Source organism: Ochotona curzoniae, unplaced genomic scaffold (genome assembly GCF_017591425.1).
Source record: "Ochotona curzoniae isolate NIBS_2020 unplaced genomic scaffold, NIBS_Ocur_1.0 patch52, whole genome shotgun sequence".
Taxonomy (NCBI): Eukaryota; Metazoa; Chordata; class Mammalia; order Lagomorpha; family Ochotonidae; genus Ochotona; species Ochotona curzoniae.
Window position 1 is genome coordinate 142,663 of NW_024467031.1, and position 21,974 is coordinate 164,636.

Sequence of the window (21,974 nt, forward strand, 5' to 3'; positions counted from 1 at the left end):
AGAGTTCTAGCATTGAGGTGGGAGTAGAAGCTATAATCAGAGGTGCTTAAAACTGTCACTGACTTGGAGGACCACTGGGCAGTGACACGGGAGGAAAGAGTGGGTGCGGACACTGTCTGCAGCAGGAGCAGCTCAGCCAGTCACCCCAACCGTCCTGTGCTCAGTGGGCTGTTAGAGTTATCTGTGTGTCTTTATGTTGCTGAACCGGGAGATTACTTTAGGAGAGATGGGACACTGGTAATGAGGGCAGGGCACTCGCTAATGGAGTGCTTGGAATTTTTTATGGGATTCTTGATGTTTAGGTTCTATTCGCAAGGTTGCTGGTGAGCATCACTTTAGGAGTAACTCCTTATGCGTGGAAGTGTTCACGAGCGAGCCTTTAATGATAGTTTCTATTTCCACCTCTCCCTGATTTCCCTTCGAAATTCAAGGCACTCAGAGCTCGTGCTTGGCTGAACTCATGTTGAAATTCTGCAAGCTTTCCTTGCTAAAAATATGAGCTAGCAGAGTCTAGGGGGACATCAGGGTTCACTCTGTGTCATCTCGCCTGGAATGAAAGTTGCAAATGGCACAGCTGACATTACTAACTGATGAGTATTTGGGGAAGACCGTATTTGAAGGTCTGCCACCACATAATTTCAGGAAATTTTCCTCAAGCTCATGGCCCTGGAGGTCATATGGGGGACTTACCAAGGACCATTTTGTAACTAAGCCATTAACACTTACTAGATGGTTAAAAATTATTATGATCTGGGCCTGGCACGGTAGCCAAGTGGTTAAAGTTCTCACCTTGCATGTGCCGGGATCCCATATGGCCGCTGGTTCTAATCATGGCCACCCCGCTTCCCATCCAGCTTACTGCTTGTGGCCTGGAAAAGCTGTTGAGGATGGCCCAAAACCTTGGAGCCCTGCAGCCACATGGGAGACCTGGAAGAGACTCCTGGCTTCTGCCTTCAGATTGGCTCAACTCTGGCTGTTGAGGCCGCTTGGGGAATGAATCATCAGACAGTACATCTTCCTCTCTGTCTCTCCTCCTTTTTAAATATTTAAATAAATCTTTAAAAAAATATTATCATGATCTAATTGCTCATACTGTCAGTTGTTGCGAATGTTTGAGAATCTGGAGTTGAGAACCCCAAATCCTGTATGCCTTGCCCCCCACCTTTTTTTAATGGAAAAGGACCAGGGCATGGAGTTGAGCAAAGCTAAATTCAAGTCCTAGAGTTACCCGAAATAGTTGTGCAGCTGGCCTCTCCATTAGCTTTGTTTTCCTACTGTGTGAAATGGGGACAAATGTAACATTGATGAAGCTCCAATGAGATGACACATGCAGTGACCCACTTTTGAGATGTGTAAAATAATGGAGCTGTGGCACAAATATCGTTTCCTTTTCTGGGGAAGCTGTGGAGGAAGTGATAAATTCTGCACTTTGGGAGTTCAAGATTAGAGTCAGACTAGAGGTGGGAGGCATTTTTAAGGTCATGGTGGATCTTCTTGCATATGGATGCGTACTCAGCTTCTTAAGGGATTAGGCAATGCTTATTGCCTGGCTTGTGGCTCTTTGCAGTGGCAAATATTTAAGAGCCAGGTGCAGAGATGTTTCATTGGGTTGATTTCTTGCGTCTCCACAGCCTTTGCAAAGTAGGACCCATGTTGTTGCTGTTTTTGAGCGAGTTCAGGATGAAGCTGGAATCCGACCCAGGCTGTTGTTGGGCTCTGGAAACGTAGTTCCCTCCTAGGGAATAGTGTCAGATGGTGACCTGCATTCACTGAGGGGCAATGACTGAAGAATGAAACATCTATCTCCATTTCCCAAGTGGTAGTTGTCTTAATAACTACCTCAGATGAGCACGTTACGTTGGAAGTTTGCCAGTCACACTGATTCAGCTCTGTGGTTCTAGGGCATCATTTTCCCAAGTTGTTTTTTGCCCTGAGCAGCTTCCATTTTGGAGAATTTATGCTATCTCCACTGTGTACCAAATACATGACAAATGTTTTCTTTTACAGCCTCCCCAGGTTGTAGTATTTTTGTTACTTAATAAAATTGATGCATGAAAGTCCAAACAAGAGGCAAAGATATCAGTGCCCCCGTTTTAACGTACATTTATCTTACAGCAAAGCCCCTGCTCCTGCCTACTAGGTTAGGCTTAGTGCAATTTAGAGAGCTTGTGGCCTCGCAGGTTAGATGCTCCCGTTATGTCTGAGTCAGTCACAGGAACACGCTTCCAGACTCCCAGTCTCGGCCTCAAAGCCAGGTTTATAAAGTAACCTGACGGTGGCTCAGTGACTGCCTTGGACCAGAAGTTCTACCTGCTAGTACAAAGGGGCCACGGCTCTGACTTCCAAGCCTACTGCATGGCTTGCAGCTGGGCAGACCCTTCCTCTGACTCTGCTTCACTCTGAAGATCCCAGAATCCACAGCTTTGATGTTGGTACTGAGGCTGTCCCTGATTGAAGCTTGCAGTTTCATCTGACCCGATGCCTGCTGGATGCAGCTAATTAAAGACACTGCTCTTTGCAGGCTAGTCACGTGACAGGTGTGTGTCCTTCAGTTTGGGTAGTCTCCTGTGATTGATGCTTCTCATTTCTGGGGTTCTTGATGACTATCAACAATTTTGTTTTAATGATGGTCTGGATCCCTGGAAGTCTCCTGCGTTGATTCATTATAGAATAGAGCCATTTGCTGTGTTTTCTTCCCACCCCTCTCTAAAAGTATCCTAGTCCCAAAGATGTTCCTTCCTCTTCCCATTTGAAAGGTGTTATTTTTAGCTCCGTGCCTTGGGATATCATTATGTGCTGTACTTTCAGTGGCACCTCTGGCTGTGATCAGATGGTTGACATCAGCGTCGACAACAGAGGGTCTGCCCAGCCTCGGCAGCCCAGGATGGGAGAAACCTGGACTGTGAGATGCTGTCTGAGGTGTGTTGTCATCAAGGGGAGCCCTGAGACCGAGTCCCAATTAGAAAACTGATCAAGAGGTTTGTCTGCCTGCCCTACTTTTTTGTTTTTCTGGCTTGATACCATCCCATGTGATTTTACATTCCTTCTTGGTTTGGATTTGCATAAAAACCTGCAGACAATGCCCTGTATTTCTTCCATTGGTTTCCTATCCTGCCCATTAATTTTTAGTTTGAGAGCACACAGTGAGCGTGCTGCATTCATAGTGCCTTTACCAAATGGCTTCGGTTTTAATGCAGACTTAGAGCTTGTAGTTCTGCCTAGAGCAGCTTGATGCATGGCTTCCTGGCTGCTTCCCTTCTTGCTTGCTTTGCTTTCTCTCTCCCCTGCCTTCTCCCTCCCTTCCTCCCTCTCCTCCATCTCCCTCCTCTATTCCTCTCTCCCTTCCTCCTTCCTCCCTTCCTTTTTTTTTTTTGCTGTTAGCATTGTCAGCACAAAGCAGATGCTGATCTTGCAAAACAGCACATCTGCCTTTGTCTCACCCAGGTACTTCCTGCTTTGTACAAAACCACATTTACCTTTATGGAGATTGTCCGCAGACATCTTTAGTTGGTTGACCTGAAATTGTAGTGATACATTGGTGACGGTCAGGATCACGTCCCACTTAACTCCACCAGGTCACTTCTGATGGCATAGGTCGGAGTGAAGCTGCCATGTCTAATTCATTAGTAAGGTGAAAAACCCAACTGCATGTAGCTCTGGACCAAGGAATATGTGGTGCCTTTCAGTAGGATTTTGGCAAGGATTCCCCCATATGTTCTACTCCCTGAAAATATCTTTCCTACCAGTTCTTTGATTTTTGAAAAGTTTATCTGGTTTCATTCCTTTAAGTTAGGCATAATCCCAAGTGATTACACTGTGGCATCAGCTAGTTACAGCTGAAATTTGGTGGCGGGAAACAGCCATCCATGGGCTATGATTCTGAATTGGCAATCTGATTAGAGTTTGGCCAGGATGTCTCCTCTCTGCTCTGTGTCGTATTGATCATTCGTGGTTGGCGGGGGACCCCCTGGTCCAGGATGGTGCCTTCACATGGCTGGCGAGGGGCTGAAATGGTGGGGTGCCTGGGCCCCGTGCCTCTCATCCTGCAGACCGGTTCAGGCTTGTTCACAGAAAGCCAGATTTGAAAAGCAGCAGCAGAGGATATGTGCGCCTTTTTCATGATATACATTATTTCCCATTTTATATGAGGATTCAAATTAATTTTTTTTGCAACAAGATAAATATATGCATTTTTTGAATTCCTTCTCCACGAGTGCTTTGAATTGCCCTTGTAGGTATTCATATTGCATGTATAATATCTGTTGTATATGTAAGAGCAGATTTGCAGAGGAAGAAAATTGATAAACACAGTGTGCCATCTGCGGACTTGACAATAGATGAGGACCACTGAATTGTTCAAGTGGTAAGGGTGTCTAGGGAATTTCTTATTTCATAATTCTGTACGGGTTGAACATTGCTTTGTTTTTAAGGAAATTTCATTTTCTACTTTGAATTCTTAGTACACAGAGTATTTAGGGATTTTGAATCACCAAGAGAAAACACATTTTGATTTTCCACTATGTCATGATTTCTGAACTGAAAAAAAAAAAAGCCTTATTTTCATGCACCCTTAATTCAGTTGTGGCAATTAGAGTAGAATTCAGGGTTTGTTCAAACAACTGAGTTGTGTTTCTAATTTATCTACATTTTTGGAATTTTCTTGGTAATCCGGTTGCCTCGAGGCACGGCTCTGGCGCTTAAGTTTCTCCCAAAATTGTTCCAATGAGACTGTGACTCCCAGTGTCAACTTCAGCCCTTCTGATTTTACAGCCTCAGGGATGGCAGGCACATGGGTGGGGGGCGGTTTCCAAAAATGTCTGTGAATGTGAGAGGTGTCTTGGTATTTGTCAGTTCTTAGGATTCAGCATATTGATTTGAAAAAGCCAGGGACTAATAGGGGAGAATCCATTTGCATTGTACCTTTGATAGGTGAGGGGAAATCTTGGTCTGCGTGTGAATGGCAGGCACCAACATAATTTGGAAAAGTCTCAGTCACAAAGCTTTGGCTTCGATCCCACAGAGAGTTTCGTACCCATCTGTGTGTCTATGGGGTTGCACGTGACATAGAACCAAAACTTGCAGTATAGAATCAGATGCCATCTGAACAGGTTTGGGTTTATAAAAAGGATCGCTGCCGTGTTCTAACAGTATTCCTTTTAGCAAAAATGGCATTCCAAGGGTCAAGGCAGTGAGGTCAGAGCTTGGGCAGGGTTGCACTCATGAGCTGTGTCTGGATGCATTTCCTCGTTCCGAGCAGATGCACCTGATGCCCGGCCCACCTCGTGCCGTGGGGACTTAAACAATGGTGTGCTCCTTCTGCCTCCTTCTTACCGTCTACGCTAGCTTCTCGTTCAGCTCAAGAGGCTGAGAGGAGCAACTTAGACTTGAACGTTTTTTTGAAAGATTTATTTTTGTTGGAAAGGCAGATTTTAAAAGAGAAGGAGAAACAAAGATCTTCAATCCGCTGGTTCCCTCCCCAGATGGCCACCTCGGCAGGAGTTGAGCTGATCTGAAGCCAGGAGCCAGGTTTCCTGGGTCTCTCATGTAGGTGAATGGGATGGAAGACTTGGATCATCCTCCACTACTTTCCCGGGTGTAAGCAGAGAGTTGGCTCAGAAGTGGAGCAGTCAGGACACAGACAGAAACCCACGTGAGATGCCGAGTCCATGTGGTGGAGGGTTAGCCTGATGCACCAATGTTATTGGCCCCATGACTTACACTTTTTAGGTCCACAGGTCACAATCAGCAACCCTACAGTTCAAGATCTGGTGGAGGCTGGCTGTAGCTGGGGACACGCTGAGGACCTGTGACATGGTGGGCCGTGGAAGAGAAAGATACAGGGGAGAATATTCCTCTGCTGTCTCCCGTGTGTCTTTAAGTAGACACATTACAACCTACCTCAGGGCAGCCCCAAGCAACCTAGTCCAATACAGTCACGTAACCTTCAGACACCGCATCCAGCCTTCAGCCTAAGCTGTCAGCCAGTAGCATTAATCCATTAACTGCTAACATGTAACTTGGGGCTTGAACGTCTGCATGGGTTTAGGGAACCAAGTACTGCGGGGGGCTTCTCTTTCATGTTGAGCTTTTCCTTGTATTACCTTCTTCTCTTAAGTAAATCATGAGGCATGTTGTTCTCTTTAGCCTGTTTATGTGCCTGTTGTTGGTACATGTTCTGACTATGTTTTATGGTTGGTTTAATGACATGCTTAGGGGAACAGCTGTTAAAATAAAGAGCCTTGATATAATAGTCCTTCCTTTTGCATGTATTTTCAGAAGTTGGAAGTTGTGGGAGATATTGTGGACTTTGGGCATTCTTAGCTCAAATATGGAGTATTTATATACAAATAATAAGTTACATTGGCAGAGAGTTCCTAAGTCTAAACAAACAAGTAAAACTTATCTAACGTTTCATACGCACTTGTGCATATAGACCAAGATAATTTTACACAAGATTTTAAATAATTTTGTGTGTTTTTACTGCAACCCGTAACGTTAGACCAGGTGTGGACCTTTCGCTGGTGCTATCATATTGGCACCCCAAAAGTTTCAAATGTGGAACATTTTGCATTCTGGAATTTGGGATGCTCAACGTGCGTAACTTGGTTAATGGTAAGCTAAATTCAAACGTGGGCAATGATTTGTGAATTTATAAAGCCCTTTTCTGCCTTCTGCTCCTCTAACACCCCTCTTTGTAATTCTACCTTCTGTGTGTCTGTGCGGGAGAACAGCCCCCAGCGTCGGCTTCCTCTCTAAGAGCCACAGTAGACTAGAGCCTTCCTCTTGGATGCTCCCTCCCCCACAGAATAAATCTTAAAAAAGTAAAATCACATACAACACAAAAAACTCCTCCATATGCTCATCCTCAATCTCGGTACTTCCATCATGGCAGCTCAAGCATTTGCATTTTAAAATAATTTTTATAAATTGTGAGGAAAAGAGATCCCTCTCTCATAGGCAATTTTGGATGGAGATATCATATATCTGAAGAACTTATGCATGTCTTTATTCATAAGCTGTAAAGATATGTCTGCATGCTAAAGTTAATCATCAAAAGGAACAATATCACTCCTTTAATATGACCTGGCAGATTCATTTGTGTCCTTTTATGCTGTGTATTTCCTTTGGGGAAAGATATGTTTATATTGCCCCCCGTCCCTCTTTTTTTGTGTTACCGTCCCAAGTAGGGTGCTTTTATCATTATGTTCTTTTTTCTTTTAGCTGATATAGATCATGGGCACAACCCACCCTCTAGTGGCCAAAAGCAACATGGGGAAAAAAAAAAAACCCAGAAAGGAGGCTACAAAATTATGATGTGATTGAGTTACTTTTCATTTGACTCCTTTGTAACCCAGTTTCAAAGACAATTCCAAAAGAAGAGCAACATGGTTAGAAAACCCCTGAAGAAAATGGACAGGTTCAAGGTCAGAGCCCTTCAGAGGCGCCGGAACGTTCAAGCACACTGTCACCAGCTCTGGACCTGTAACACCCTTAGCAAGTAGCTGCTGTTTAATTTTGCCGTATGCGATGTGATCTTTCCTTTGGTTGTGCATGCTTCTCAGAGGAGGATGCTGTTTGGAAGCATGTCACTCAGACTGGCGGGGTTAAGTTTTCTATCTATTGAGGATTTTTTTTCTTTCAAATGTGAAAGCAGCTATGTGAGAGACCGAGTGAGATGAAGGGAGATAGGGAGTACCATCCACAAGCCAGGCTGCAGCTGAGCTGTAACCCACCGCCTCCCAAGGTGCGTTCAGGCAGGACAGGAGAACTCCAGGATGGGAGATGGTGCCCCAGCCTGCAGCTCCTCTGGTTTGATTTCTAAAATGACCAAAGTTTCCAGAGAAGATCTGTTTCTCCAGAATCTTAAATACTGTATTCTGTTCTCTTTAAATCTTCTTTATTAGAAAACAATTTTATTCTGATGGCTGTTTCTTTAAAACTCTTTTCTAATACCCTGGCCCTTTCCCTTTGTGGACCGTAAGCATTGCTTCATCCACCTGTATGAATAGGAACGTGAGTTGTGATGGGCTTTTCCTGATGCGACCTGCTCTCCTACTGTGTGTTCAAGCGTTAGGCATGGAGCCTGGTTCGGATTGCCCTTGTAATCGGCAGCATGATCTGGACTTACGATGCTGCAAATAGAACACCCAGAAGGCGTGGATGGTAATAGCCTCTTGTGTTACTGCAAATTGCATTGTTCCACTGTGAAAAATCAGCAATATGACCATGCATACTTAAATACATAAAATAATTTCTGAATCAAACCACTGTCTAACTTGGAAACATTTTCCCAGGCTCCTTTGTGCTTATTTGTATAAACAGATGTTTATAAAGAAATGAACCCTTCTATGTCTGAGGGTACAAAAATGATTCAACCCTAGGATTCTGTTTTTCTGAAAAATCCAATTTACTCCATCTGATCCAGTGTCTTCTCTCTTCACCAAACTGTGTGTTAAGCACATGACATGAGAACAGACTTCAAAATGAAAATAGCTTGGGATCAAATATCAGGCAGTCAATCAGAGTTTGAGTGCCAGTCAGGAAACTTGGAACAGAGAGGGAAAAGGGCCAGTTTTTAAAAAGCCAGCAATCAGCTGAACATTGCGCTTCAGAAGGTGCGTGCCTCTGAGCTGCAAGCTGGTGAGATCCGGGCTGGGCCCCAGCTGCAGCGGCAGAGCCACTGGGTGTCCAAGCAGTGGCCCCTGCTGCTCTGTGGAGCCCGGGGACCTGCTCTTCAGGGCTGATGCACACACCTTCGCTGTGTGTGTGAGGTGGGTACCCGTTTCCCATGCACATGCCTGTGGTGTCTGTTGAAGTCATGCTTTCCCAACTGGCTAGGTGAGCACACATTGTTTTTGATGCCATTACTGTGCTACTATTGCATGTGGGGTGCCTAGTTCATATCTTCTTGAAAGCGTCACAAGATGCCCTAATTTCTTTTAAACAAATTTATTCATTTTTATTTGAATATAGAGTTACAGAAAGAACGGGGTAGAGAGACAGTGAGAGAGAGAATATGTATTTTCCATCCCTGGATTCACTCCTCAAATGGCTGAGCTGGGTAATCCAAAGCCAGGATCCAGGAGCTCCCTCCAGGCCTCCCATGTGGATATAGGGGCCCAAGGATTTGAGCCATCCTCTGCTGCTTTCCCAGGGCATAGGTGGAGCATCTGGGAAATGAAACAGCACCTCTGTGGCATGCGGTGCCACAGGTGGAGGCTGACCCCGCTAAGCCAAAACACTGGCCTGAGGTCTTGCTTTTGTAGGTACTTTCTGTTGCCACAGTGTCCACGAGAGCGGCTCTGGAAGATGACAGTGTCTAGCCTTGAGCTGCAGCCACATGCGTGGAGGTCTGAAGCTCCCTGCCTGAAAGCAGTATTGGTATTGGTTTATGGAAATTGTTTCATGAAAACACAGGTGGGGAATTTGACCAGGCAGTGGGCAGAGTGAGATGTCCACACATCCCATGTTGCAGTGACTAAGTTAAAGTCATGGCTGGGCTCCTGATTCCAGCTGCTTGCTGATGTGTAACTTGGGAGATAGCAGGTGGGGATCAAGTAGTTGGGTGCTGGCCACCGACGTTAAGGACCTGGATTGCTTTCCTGGCACCTGGGTGCAGCCCCACCTACGCTGGGTATTGCAGGTGTTGGAGTTCAGAGAGGCAGAGAACTAGTATAAGTAAAGAACACTTAAAAAAGAAAAGCGTGTCAAACGTATTTTGTTTTCATAAATGGTAACTTGGAAAGCTTGACTCCTACAGTGATCCATGCTCTCCCAGACTCTGAAATGGAACCCCAACCCCTTATGCTGCAGTACCTGAGGGCCCCCCGAAGGCAGGGCCCCAGTTGTATCACAGGCAGTGCTGTGGCTCTGCAGGGGGACCCAAGGTGCGTCTGGCAAGGCCCTGCATTCTGCCCGATCTAATTCCAACACAGTCAGGACCAGGTTTCCTTTCTCACTTGTCTGGGTCTCCCTTCCCACTTTATCCCTTCCTTCTCGCTCCTTTCCCTCTCTGTTCCTCTTGCTCCCACCTTCTTTCTTTATTTCTCTTTGATTTTCCCCTTTTTCTTTCCTGTTTTAGCATTCTCGAGTCTTTGTCCCCCACAACCTCTCCCTTCTGCTCCCACCTCCCCTTTTTTCTGTGTCTACCCCCTTTCTGTCCTCCCTTCACCCCCTAGGTTTTTAAGCACAGCACAGTTAATCTCAGCACCTGCCTCAACGGAGTGTTGTCAGCATTTGGTCAATATTAGTGAACATGGATGGAGGTTTCCTTTAGATGGCTTCTGTCTTTCTGTCAATTTCTTGGTCTGCTAAGGTGTACTTGTAGGGGCTGGTTCTGACTGCTTTCCATCCTGTTCCTCTGATGTGGGTGTGTTGTACTGAAAAGTGCCTGGAACAGTCTGGACTAGATAGAGAAGGGCACTCGGTCCATGCCTTCTTCTACCCTAAGGGGAAGCAGGATGGGAGACTCTGGGAACTGGAGACTCAGCTTAGATCCCACCTTTCATGCCTCAATCAGGACCAGGAGTTCCTGCTTTATTCTGGAAGTGACTCTTGATGTTTCCTCTCCTGCTGACACTGCCACCACCCTCATGCCAGGCATTCCCCTTCATCGGTTTTGCCACATTGATGCTCGCAGGTCTCGCTCTCATTCTCCAAGTGGAGACTGCAGGGATGATTGTCATCTCCTCTCCTGGAGTTTGGCCCCTGCCTGCCTCTTGTCCTCTCTCTGTGTTTTTTTTTTGTTTTTTTTTTTTTTTTAGCTCAAGAGCTCCTGGCCGTGGATACCCCACCTTGGGACTCTGGTGCAGCTTTCTCTTCCCAGGACCCAGTCACCTTCCGTTTTGCATCCCAGATCCCTAAATACTTATACTCCTGCGGTTCTGATTTTCCCTGGAGTTGGCTGACTGCTACCTTCCCCTGTGTTGGGACTGGCCATTAGCCCCTGCCGCTTGCGCAGTACCCGCACACAGTTGTCATTTTACCTCTGTCTGTTGCCTTAAGGGAAGGATGGATGGAGGAGGCCTCCACCCTCGGCACAGGCTATTCCAGGCAGCAGGTCTTGGCAGTGATGGAGGACACGGGCTGTCGGCCAGGGTGTTTGGGACATGACTTAGGCTGGCTGTGTACCATGTGTCCTTTCGGAGGCCCAGGGAAGGAGATGAAAATCTGTAGACGGCGCTGTAGCAAAAGCCATGGGAAGGCTTTGCCGTTAAAAGCTTTCATTTCCTCTGTCTTTGAGTCTCCCAGCTTAAGGTCTACAAAACTATGGCAAGTGGAAACACTGACTGACTTGGGTCTTTCCACATCTGTTTTCTGTCCTGGCCCAGGTGCTGTGAGCCATGAAACCAAGCAAAGGTCAGGGAGTCAGGGGAAGAAGCAGCATTCAGCAGCCACTGCCCTTCACACACGAGTGAGTGCGCTGTGCTTGCTCGGACACTTCCTGCAGACGCACAGCTGCTGCCCTGTTTTCCCATGTGTCTGTGTGACAGAGACGTGCTGGCTGCGTGGAAGGCTGCAGACAGCAGCGTGGCAGGCCCAGTCAGCACACAGCAGCTGAATGCTGGAATCACGTGAGCAGGCATTCATCTGTGTTTTCTTGTGTTCTTAAATGGTTTCCAATTACGAACCTGCCAACAAAGAGACAGAGGGAGATTATTGGATGTGCATTCACAGATACAAGGAGAGAGAGAGAGAGAGAGAGAGCGAGAGAGAGAGAGAGAAAACCAATGAACCATCTTTGGAACAAGAGGTGATGCGTTTGCTTCACTGTGCCAATCCTCCTGGTTTTTCTGACCAGCACTGAGGTTTAGCCAGAATTGGAAAGCTCATAGACAATCATGGTCACTTAATAGAGTTATTTTCTCAGTGTCTACATCATTGACTCTGAGTGAGAGGAGTGTGTAAATCTCCCAGGAACCAGTGGAGTCTGCTGCCAGCAGGCCACAGTTGTCACGTCACATCCCCTGGCAGAGAAGAGGGGAGAGACATCCTTGAGCTTCAACCATATACCTTAAAGGACCTCGCCCCACGTGCCCCAGATCCTTCACATACCTCAGCCTGACTGTAGAGTAAAATTCAAGAACTCTACTGCCAAGCATTTCAGTCTGCTTTTTGGGGGGCTTCCTTAGTGTCCTTCTGTGAGGCGGCAGAAAGCACAGTCACCCAGAAAGGACACAAACAGAGCAGGAGCCAGGAGGGGCTGCATAAGTGTGAAAGCCATCACCACCAGAGTCTTGGAGCTTTGGATTTGTCACAGTGTGGCAGTGTGGTGGGCAAGGAGAGGAAAAATGCTGGGTAAGTAACCATGGGTGGGGCCAGAGCTGGTCTGCGTCTCATGCTCCAAGGAAGCTGTCTTGAGATGCAGTAGAGAGAGAAGACAGGAGAAAGGCATGGGAGGCAGTGGGGAGGACAGCCTGGAGGCAGCGGGTTCTGTGTCCTGGAGCAGGTGCTAGTCTCCAGCGCTTTTGTTGAGCAGAACTGGCCCTGCCTGGTTGTCTGCCTCGAAGAGCAGGAACAGTGTTACCCAGCACCTGGCTCTGCCAGGACAGTGATCAAACAAGAACTTGCTCTGAAGACAGAGCAGAGACTTGACCTAGTGGCTGAACATTCACCAGGGTTCTCGGTGGTCTGAAACCGCCAGCTGGGGACTCCAGCCTCCCCTTTTCTTGATCTCATTTGGGATGACCAGAGCCTGGGGGTCACAGGCAGGGCTTCCTTCTTGCTATGGGGCAGCAGTACTTCAGAGAGTGACCGAGGGAGCTGCCGCCACCTGCAGCCCACCGTGGCAGGTGGACCCCGAGCGCTGCCCAGGAGTCTGTTTACCCTGGCAGATTCGCTGGTACTCTTCACAACAACCCGAGACCTGCACGTCCTCAATTCTCTTCTATGAAAAGGTTCAGGACTGCCGTTGTCAGAAAGGGCCATGTGACACTGTCTGGAGGTCTTGTTCAGGGCAGCTGGGGCGGGGTGTGCTTCTGGAACCCAGGAATGGAGTTGGGGATGCTGTGCTGCCCGCACAGCGCGTACAGGACAGCTCCCCATGGTGAGATGTGGTCTGAGACCAACTGTGTTCGCCCTCAGAGTCCCCCTGCAGGTGTTACAGACTGAGTTTCATCCCCCTCAAGTTTACAGGTTGAGTCTCTCTGACCCCAGTATGACTGTCTTTGAATAGGAGGTCTTTGAAGAGGTATCTAAAGTCAGTCAGGACATAAGTGGGAGACCCTGAGGCAATAACACCTGTGTCTTACAAGCAGAGGGGATGGGCCCGGTGCAGTAGCCTAGCAGCTAATGTCCTCACCTTCCATGTGCTGGAGTCCCATATGGTCTCCAGTTCTAATCCCAGCAGTCCTGCTTCCCATCTAGCTCCCTGCTTGAATCCTGGAAAGCAATAGAGGATGGCCCTAAATCCTTGCGATTCTGCACCCACATGGCATGCCTGGTGGAAGCTTCCAGCTTCGGATTGGCTCAGCTCTGGCCATTGAGGCTGCTTGGGGAGTGAATCAACAGATGGAAGATCTTCCTCTCTGTCTCTTTTCCTCTCTGTATATCTGACTTTCCAATAAAAATAAATAATTATTTAAAAATTAATAAAAAAACAAGCACAGGGGATATTCCAGGAGCCAGTATTCTTGCACAAAATGAAGCCATGAAGGACACAGTGAGGAGGCAGCCACCTGCAGGCCGGGGGCAGAGGGCACATACCTGCAGGCCAGGGGCAGAGGGCACAGACCTGCAGGCCGGGGGCAGAGGGCACATACCTGCAGGCGGAGGGCAGGGCGCACAGACCTGCAGGCGGAGGGCAGAGGGCACAGACCTGCAGGCCGGGGGCAGAGGGCACAGACCTGCAGGCCGGGGGCAGAGGGCGCAGACCTGCAGGCCGGTGCAGAGGGCGCAGACCTGCAGGCCGGGGGCAGAGGGCATAGACCTGCAGGCGGAGGGTAGAAGGCACAGACCTGCAGGCCGGGAGCAGAGGGCACAGACCTGCAGGCCGGGTGCAGAGGGCGCAGACCTGCAGGCCGGGTGCAGAGGGCACAGACCTGCAGGCCAGGGGCAGAGGGCGCAGACCTGCAGGCCAGGGGCAGAGGGCGCAGACCTGCAGACCTGCAGGCCGGGGGCAGAGGGCATAGACCTGCAGGCCGGGGGCAGAGGGCACAGACCTGCAGGCCGGGAGCAGAGGGCGCAGACCTGCAGGCCGGGGGCAGAGGGCACAGACCTGCAGGCCAGGGGCAGAGGGCGCAGACCTGCAGGCCGGGGGCAGAGGGCACAGACCTGCAGGCCGGGAGCAGAGGGCACAGACCTGCCGGGGCAGAGGGCGCAGACCTGCAGGCCGGGTGCAGAGGGCGCAGACCTGCAGGCCGGGGGCAGAGGGCACAGACCTGCAGGCCAGGGGCAGAGGGCGCACAGACCTGCAGGCCGGGGGCAGAGGGCACAGACCTGCAGGCCGGGGGCAGAGGGCACAGACCTGCAGGCCGGGTGCAGAGGGCACATACCTGCAGGCCAGGGGCAGAGGGCGCAGACCTGCAGGCCGGGGGCAGAGGGCGCAGACCTGCAGGCTGGGGGCAGAGGGCACAGACCTGCAGGCCAAGGGCAGAGGGCGCAGACCTGCAGGCCGGGGGCAGAGAGCACAGACCTGCAGGCCGGGAGCAGAGGGCACAGACCTGCAGGCCGAGGGGCAGAGGGCACATACCTGCAGGCCAGGGGCAGAGGGCGCAGACCTGCAGGCCGGGAGCAGAGGGCGCAGACCTGCAGGCCGGGAGCAGAGGGCACAGACCTGCAGGCGGAGGGCAGAGGGCGCAGACCTGCAGGCCGGGTGCAGAGGGCACAGACCTGCAGGCCAGGAGCAGGGGTGCAGACCTGCGGGCCGAGGGCAGAGGGCACAGACCTGCAGGCCGGGGGCAGAGGGCGCAGACCTGCAGGCCAGGGGCAGAGGGCACAGACCTGTAGGGCAGGGGCAGAGGGCACAGATCTGCTGCCAACACTTTGCCCTTGGGCTTTCAACCTCCAGAAAGGAGAAGGAATCAGCTGCTGTTGGCATGTCTTATTGTTTCAGCCTCATCAGAGTGATGCAGTCCGCTGTGTGCTTTGGGGCCCACCCTGGCAAGGAGGATGAGCACACAGGGCTGTGTGGCCTCGGGCCAGCTTGCGTCTTCACCTCTCTTAGTTTCTCATCTGGGAGGAACTAACTTGTTCCTTCGTCATGGGGACTCAACTCGTTCATGCGGATACAGGGCCTGTGGCAGAGCTAACACGTCCTCCAGCTGGCTTCTGGACTGTGCGCTCCGTGCAGATTGAGGACCCTGCTGGTTAACCTTTCACCTGGGGCCCTGGAAACGCCGAGGAGCGTGTGTCACCAGTGACACCTGGGGGCTGACTTGGCAGCTATTCTGTACAGAGCGTGTCCCTGCCAGGTACTGGGAAGATGGCTGTGACTTCTGCAGTGACTGCCTCTGTCTTCAAGTTCATGCTCTAGTATAGGAAAGGAACTAGGGAAAAATATGATTTCAGAGTTAGGATAATAGGATTTCAGACAGTGCAGTGACAGACATCGAGTGCTGTGACGAGTGACTACATTACATAGTGTGGGCAGGAAGTCATCTGGAGGGGCTCTGATTATTTCTCTAACACGGGCATTCTTTATTGGTGACTTAGATTCCATTAGAGCTGTACCATTCTTTGCTTTATTTTCCTGGAGGCATGTCCTAGGGCAGTCGTGTATCTTAAAACTGTGCTGCATGTGTAAAAGTTAGAGCCTTGGAGAGTTACAAATAGCACTTCATGCCTGTCCGTTGGGGGTGGTCCAAAGTTGGGGAGAATAGGGACCCTTCTGAGCCATACAGGAATGGCTTCATGTTTAGTATCTTAAATCCTGGTAGAGCCCTGCATTTATTTTATTTCCAGAACACCCACTGAGTCAGGCATGGGCCAGCACCCTTAAGAGCTGTGCTTCAGAGGGTCTCCAGCAGTCCATGGTGCTGGTTCTTTGGGAAACTGCTTGCCGGCGTCCTCGGCTTCCTTCTTCTCTGGCTGCACAGCCCAGTCTGTCCTTGTCTCTCCCCTCCTTTTCCCCCGGTCTTGCTGCCTATCGCAGCAGATCTCATCTTGGTCCTTTCTTACTTTTCCTTTCTGTTCTCTTTTTTGCCACAAAGTTCGGCACTACTTGCAGACAACAGATTCCCGAGGTATTCTCCGTGTGCCCCTTACAGTATTTTCTGCTGAGGCTTTGGGTTCTCCAAGTGAACCCCAAATCTAACGCTTCCAAAGCGAAGCTGGTCCTGTTATTCTGAATCTGTTTTCCCTCAGCTGTGACAGCATCCATCCATTTAGCCCAAACATGGCAGCCAGCTCCTGCACTACTCAGTTCCTTCAGAAAGTTAGAGTTCTGTCTGTTATGAGTGAAACAGAACATTCAGGAATGGCTTATGCAAAGGTTAAAGCAATGGTGCTGAAGGCAGTATCCTGGGAGGGGGGCCACTCTGGCCCCTAACTTTTCTGATCTTTCATTTTACTTATTTTTGTTTTTTCAGATTTATTTTTTTCTGTTAAGGGCAGGATTACAGACAGAGAAGGGAGGAATTGAGGGAGTAGAGGAGTGAAGGAGCCACAAGTTAGGGCTGAGTTGAGTTGGAGCCAAGATGATCATCATCTCCAACGTGCTTACAGGAATCCAAGCATCTGGACCATCTTCCTCTGTTTTCTCAGGCATGTGAGCAGGGAGCTGGATTGGAAGTGGAGCAGCCAGGACTTGAACCAATGGCCTTATGTAATACTGGCATCCCAGACAGAGACTTAACCTGCTTCACCCAAAACCAGCCCCTCTCATTTTATTTTTTAGAAAGTCTTTGGACTAGCCTAACTTTTTTTTTTAGGCCCTGGGTATTTTGCCCTAAGCTAATTTGTTTGCCTGTATTAATTATCAGCAGGAGTTGGCAGCCTCACTTTTCACAGAACCCTGTCTGCTTTGGGAGGAATGGCTTTTTTATTCAGAGTTCGCTTTTGGAACCTCGGCACGGCGTGGAAAGGGTGCCTTGACATTTTCATAAAGACCTTTAAATGTTAGCATCTCTGAAGAAACAGTTGTAGGAGAGGAAACCTATGTCTTTTTTTTTTTTCACCTTAAGGAAGAAAAACATCACTGGCTTAATGATCTCCATGAAATAGCTTCCTCATTTCCTTTCCGGGTTGCTAGTTGAAAATTTAATGATACCATTTTGAAAAAATGCAAACGATTATGGATGATTTTGTGAAACGTGCCTTTGACGTTTGTCTATGTAAATTACACCTTAGTTCAGAAACGGAAGCTGTGTGGCGGGGTTGTCCACGTGCCCTTCTTGGTGAGTTGCTAAGATCTCCAGGCGGACTGCAGAACAACGCAAAGATGCTGCTGCAGTTATGCTCCGTGCTGACCGGAGTCGAGCGACCTTCGCTTTTCTGCTTACCACAGAGACTTGCTCTCTGAACATGCTTTAAGTGCACGTGATGGTACTGTTCAGCAGGTGCACGCTGCTGTGCGGTGCCTCATTAGGTCTTGCTCATCCTGCCTAACTGAGGCTCTCTACTCACTGTAGAGCAGCTCCCCGACCCTGTCCCTGTAGTCCCTGGAAGCCAGTCTCCTTCCTTCTGAAAGTCCCCTGGTTTTTGGCTTCTTATCAAAGAGCCGTGTATAGTACTTATTCTTCTGTAACTAGCTTGTTTCATGTTCCATCATGTACTGGTGGCTCATCCATGCTGCAGTACCATGAAAGGGTTTCCTCTTCTTTTTTTTAAAAAAAATTCTTTATTTATGAGTGAAACAGAGGAATCTCTTCCACCTACTGGTCTGTTGGTTCACTGCTCAGATGTCCAAAGGCTGGAACTGGACTCCAGCTGTTCGAGTATGGAGTGCACTCATCTAAGTCACTTTCTAAGCACTGCAGCAAGCCCCATCTTTCATTTCCTTCATTTTAAAGGCTGAATCACGTTCCATGATGTATATGTGCAACATTTTCCCTTATCCATGTGTCCATGGACTTTTTTTTTTTAAAGATTTATTTTTATTATTTTTATTATTGGAAAGGCGGATATACAGAGAGGAGAGACAGAGAGGAAGGTCTTCCGTCCAATGATTCACTCCCCAAGTGAGCGCAACAGCCGATGCTATGCCGATCCGAAGCCAGGAGCCTCTTCCTGGTCTCCCACGCGGGTGCAGGGTCCCAAAGCCTTGGACCGTCCTCGTCTGCTTTCCCGGGCCACAGACAGGGAGCTGGATGGGAAACTGGGCTGCCGGGATAGAACCGGCGCCCATATGGGATCCTGGGCCTGCAAGGTGAGGACCTTAACCACTGTGCCACCGTGCCGGGCCCGTGTCCGTGGACTTTTAAGTTATTTCTAACTCTTGGCTATGATGAATAATTCTGATAATGAATTTAGGAATGTCAATATTTCTTGGAGATCCCATTTCAGGCACTTTGGGTAAATAGTCAGAAGCAGGATTGCTGGATCATTTGGTAATTCCATTTCAGTATATTATATTTAAAGCTATATTTATTGTACTTGCAAAGTCAACTTAGTGAGAAGGAGAAAGAGAGAGGGAGAGATCTTCTATTTGCTGGTTCATTCCTCAAACGGCTGCAGTGAACAGAAGAGCTTGGACAGTCCAAAGCTGAGAGGCAGGATCCTCTTCTGTGTGTCCCATGTGAGTGTAGGGTCCAGAGCCATGGGCCATCCCTCACTGCTCTCCCAGGCCATTGGCAGGAGCTGGATCAGGAAGTGGACCAACATGGGATGCCAGGGCTCCAGGGTGGAGGATAAGGCTATTAATGCCACCATGCCAGCCCCTCTGTTTTGAATTTTTAGAGGAATGTCCCTAGTGTTTTTCATTGAAGCTGCACCATTTTACTTTCCCAAAAATGTTGCATGGAAGCTCTAATTGCTTCACATCTTCATTTGTATTTGTTATTTTTTGATTTTTATAGTGAAGATTCTGCAGGTATGAAGTGATAGCTCATGTCGGCTTAGTTTGCATTTCTCTTCTGGTTGGTGATACTTCGGCTCTGTTTGTAGACCTGGGGGCCATTTGTGCTTCTCACACTACACCCTGAAATCAACTCAGTGTGAACTGAAGGATTCATTAAGACTGAAAACTATAAAACTCTTAGAGGAAAACACATGAGGAAAGTTTTATAACATTAGTGGTAGCAACAATTTCTTGGCTATGATACCCAAGGCAAAGCATGTGCAAAGTACCACCTCGTCACGCTAGAAAGGTTCTGTGCAGCAAAGGCAGCAGTCAGCAGAGTGAAAAGGCAAAGGGATCATCGTCTGTAATTCTTGTGGAGAGGACAACCCATCCATCCCAGGATGGGAGTCAGAAAGCTTGGCCTGCAAAGGCCCATGACCACGTGGCCTCGGTTATGTTGCTAATGTTGCAGTGATAGCACTGTGGCCGCTGTGTGTGTATGTGGGTGTGACTGTGTCCCAGTGAGCCTGGTTCACAGACTGTGGGCAGAGGGTCACGCTGGACAGGAGCAGGGTTTCTCAGCCTGGGGTGTTGACAATTTCCTTGGAGACTCTTGCTGGAGGATAAGTAGTGGGGACTGCCATGAGCCATTAGGATGCAAATAGTATCTGTGGCTTTGTTCCCTGCCTCCTGCACCCCGCCCTGCCTGCCAAGGCTTATAGCCACTCTTTCTGTTGGATCCTATTTGTGACAATGCAGAATAGCTCCAGACTTCGCTGAGTGTCCTCAGAGGGGCACAATGGTCAGGCATAGAGAACCTCTTATCTAGGTGATCATTATAATCTGGTGAATAGTAAGAGGAACTAGTTCTCTAAAATGATGCAAAGTAGGGTCATATAGAAGAATGAAGAGTCATGGTGCGTATTCATTTTAGGTAGGTCAAGGTCTTCTCAGAAGGGCCATTATTGCTGCCTAAATTGGAAAGTGGTTCGAAAATAAATGGCAACATACTTGAAAAGTGCAGTGTTAATAATGCAAATGTGAGCTTAACCTACTTTCATGATGGGCACAAGCAACAAAGCTGTTCAATGCATTCACAGATTCTAATGGGACTTTCTGAGTTTGAGGTTTGGCTTTGTGTTGGAAAGGCTGGGAAAAAGCTCATAATTCTAATCCCTGTTTGAGTCAGGGCTTATTTTTTTCTGCTTATCTGAATTTAGAATGAACACAGGGTGGTTTTTGAAGCCACTCACATGTTTCTCATTGTTTGGACAGGGCTGGACAATGATGGCTTGGTTTCATTGCAAATTGGCAGGAATACATGTTTTTAAAAGTTGAAAACAGCTGAACGCTCACGAATGAATCTCAAAGAATGTTGTCTTACCCTTTAGGATAAACACCTGTCTTGCAAATAGAAAAACAAAGCCATTTGTATCAAGAAATTTTTGTATTTATTCATTGGAAAGGCAGAGTTAGAAGAACAAAGAGAGATTGGGAGAGTGGGGAGAGCTTCTATCTGCTGGTTCACTCCCCAGATGACTTCAGTGACCAGGAGCGACCAGGCCAAAGCCAGGAGGGGCCAGGAGCTTCATTTGGGTCTCTCGTAAGGGTGCAGGGACCCAAAAACTTGAGCCATCTTCCATTGTTTTATCCCAGGCCACTATTAGGGAGTTGGATTGTAGGTGGAGCATCATGGGACATGAACTGGCACCCACATGGAAGGCCGGTGTCACACGTCATGCCTTTATCCACTCTGTCAAAATCTGGTCCCTCTATTTTTATATTTTTAATCATTAAACAATTGGATTGAAGTTTTTAATACTCCAATTATATAATTATATTTTCTAATAAACAGCCAAAATATGCATTTCTTCTAGAATTCCGCTTAAACCTTTTGAACTAATTTTCTTTTCTAGTTTGTCAGGAGCAGAATGAAAACGACTGCTGTGTTCTCACTTTTGTGTGAACACTTAGAAAGTTAGTTCCATGGAAATAGAGAGTAGAATAGCGATGACCAGAGGAAAAGAGAGGAGGAGTGGAGGGAGGCTGAGGAGGAGGGTGTGACTGGGCGGGAGGAGTAACTCGCAATGCTCGGGTCACTGATGGAATACAGTCTCGTGTGTGTCTCAGATGAGCCGGTAGAGACCATCCTCACAATGACGAATGGCATCAAATATACAAATTAATGTAATTGTCACATACCGTGTCCATGCATAAAAATATTTCACTGTGCCCCGTAAAAAGTACTCTTAGGTGTCGACTGTGAGTAAACATACATACAATAAATTGTCAAAAAAAATACAATGAGAACGTGAGGCTACATTTAAAAGTTTGTGGAAAATACTATTTGGAGGCAAGTGTTCTTCAGTATCAACAGTTTTGAAATTAATGCTTCAGCGTCTTAAAATTCACGGAGAATGTGTTTGATGACAGAACTATATGGATTTCAATGCTCTGCATTAAAATTAACTCTTATTCAATTTCCGTGAGTTTTTTGTTTTTAACTTTTTGGTTTTTTTTAAAACCAAAATTTATTAATAGATTAGATTTTCAGAATCACAACAAGTGTGTGATAATGACTCCAACACAATTTTCATTGTTTCCCATCTTCATGTGATACCAATAAAAGAGCACTGTCATTCATAGATGTAATTTTAAGAATGGAATACTAGTTTTTCTTCCCCTTCCTACTTTGATAGCATACTTTTATTCACATGATAGCCAAAGACTTAATGCTCTATGAAATAGAGGGTTCAACAAACAAAAAAGACCCTAGCTCAGTGTGAACTTTTTGAAGAGTTTTTAAATAAAATGTCGTTTAGCTAAAGGACTTTGCTCATGGATGTGGAGGAAAAGTTGGGTTTTCTTCCTCAGAGGGCAGTGCTACTCCCGTGATGGAGACTCTGCTGTGCTCTCTGTTCCATCCTTGGTTGGCTGACATGCTCAAACACCAGGCTCCCCAACATCAGTGCCATTGCATATGCAGTGCTAAACCATTCAGTAGATGGCCAGTGGGGTCACGTCTCTGATGTGGAGC

The 21,974-nt window shown here is 47.8% G+C and overlaps 1 protein-coding gene across 1 annotated transcript in view; it reads left to right on the forward strand.

The window, feature by feature from the left end:
• Positions 1 to 21,974, forward strand: part of LOC121168087 (delta and Notch-like epidermal growth factor-related receptor) — a gene marked incomplete at its 5' end in the record, with an annotated part of 181,059 nt that overhangs the window by 117,864 nt on the left and 41,221 nt on the right. The gene's annotated exons all lie outside the window — the stretch shown is intronic.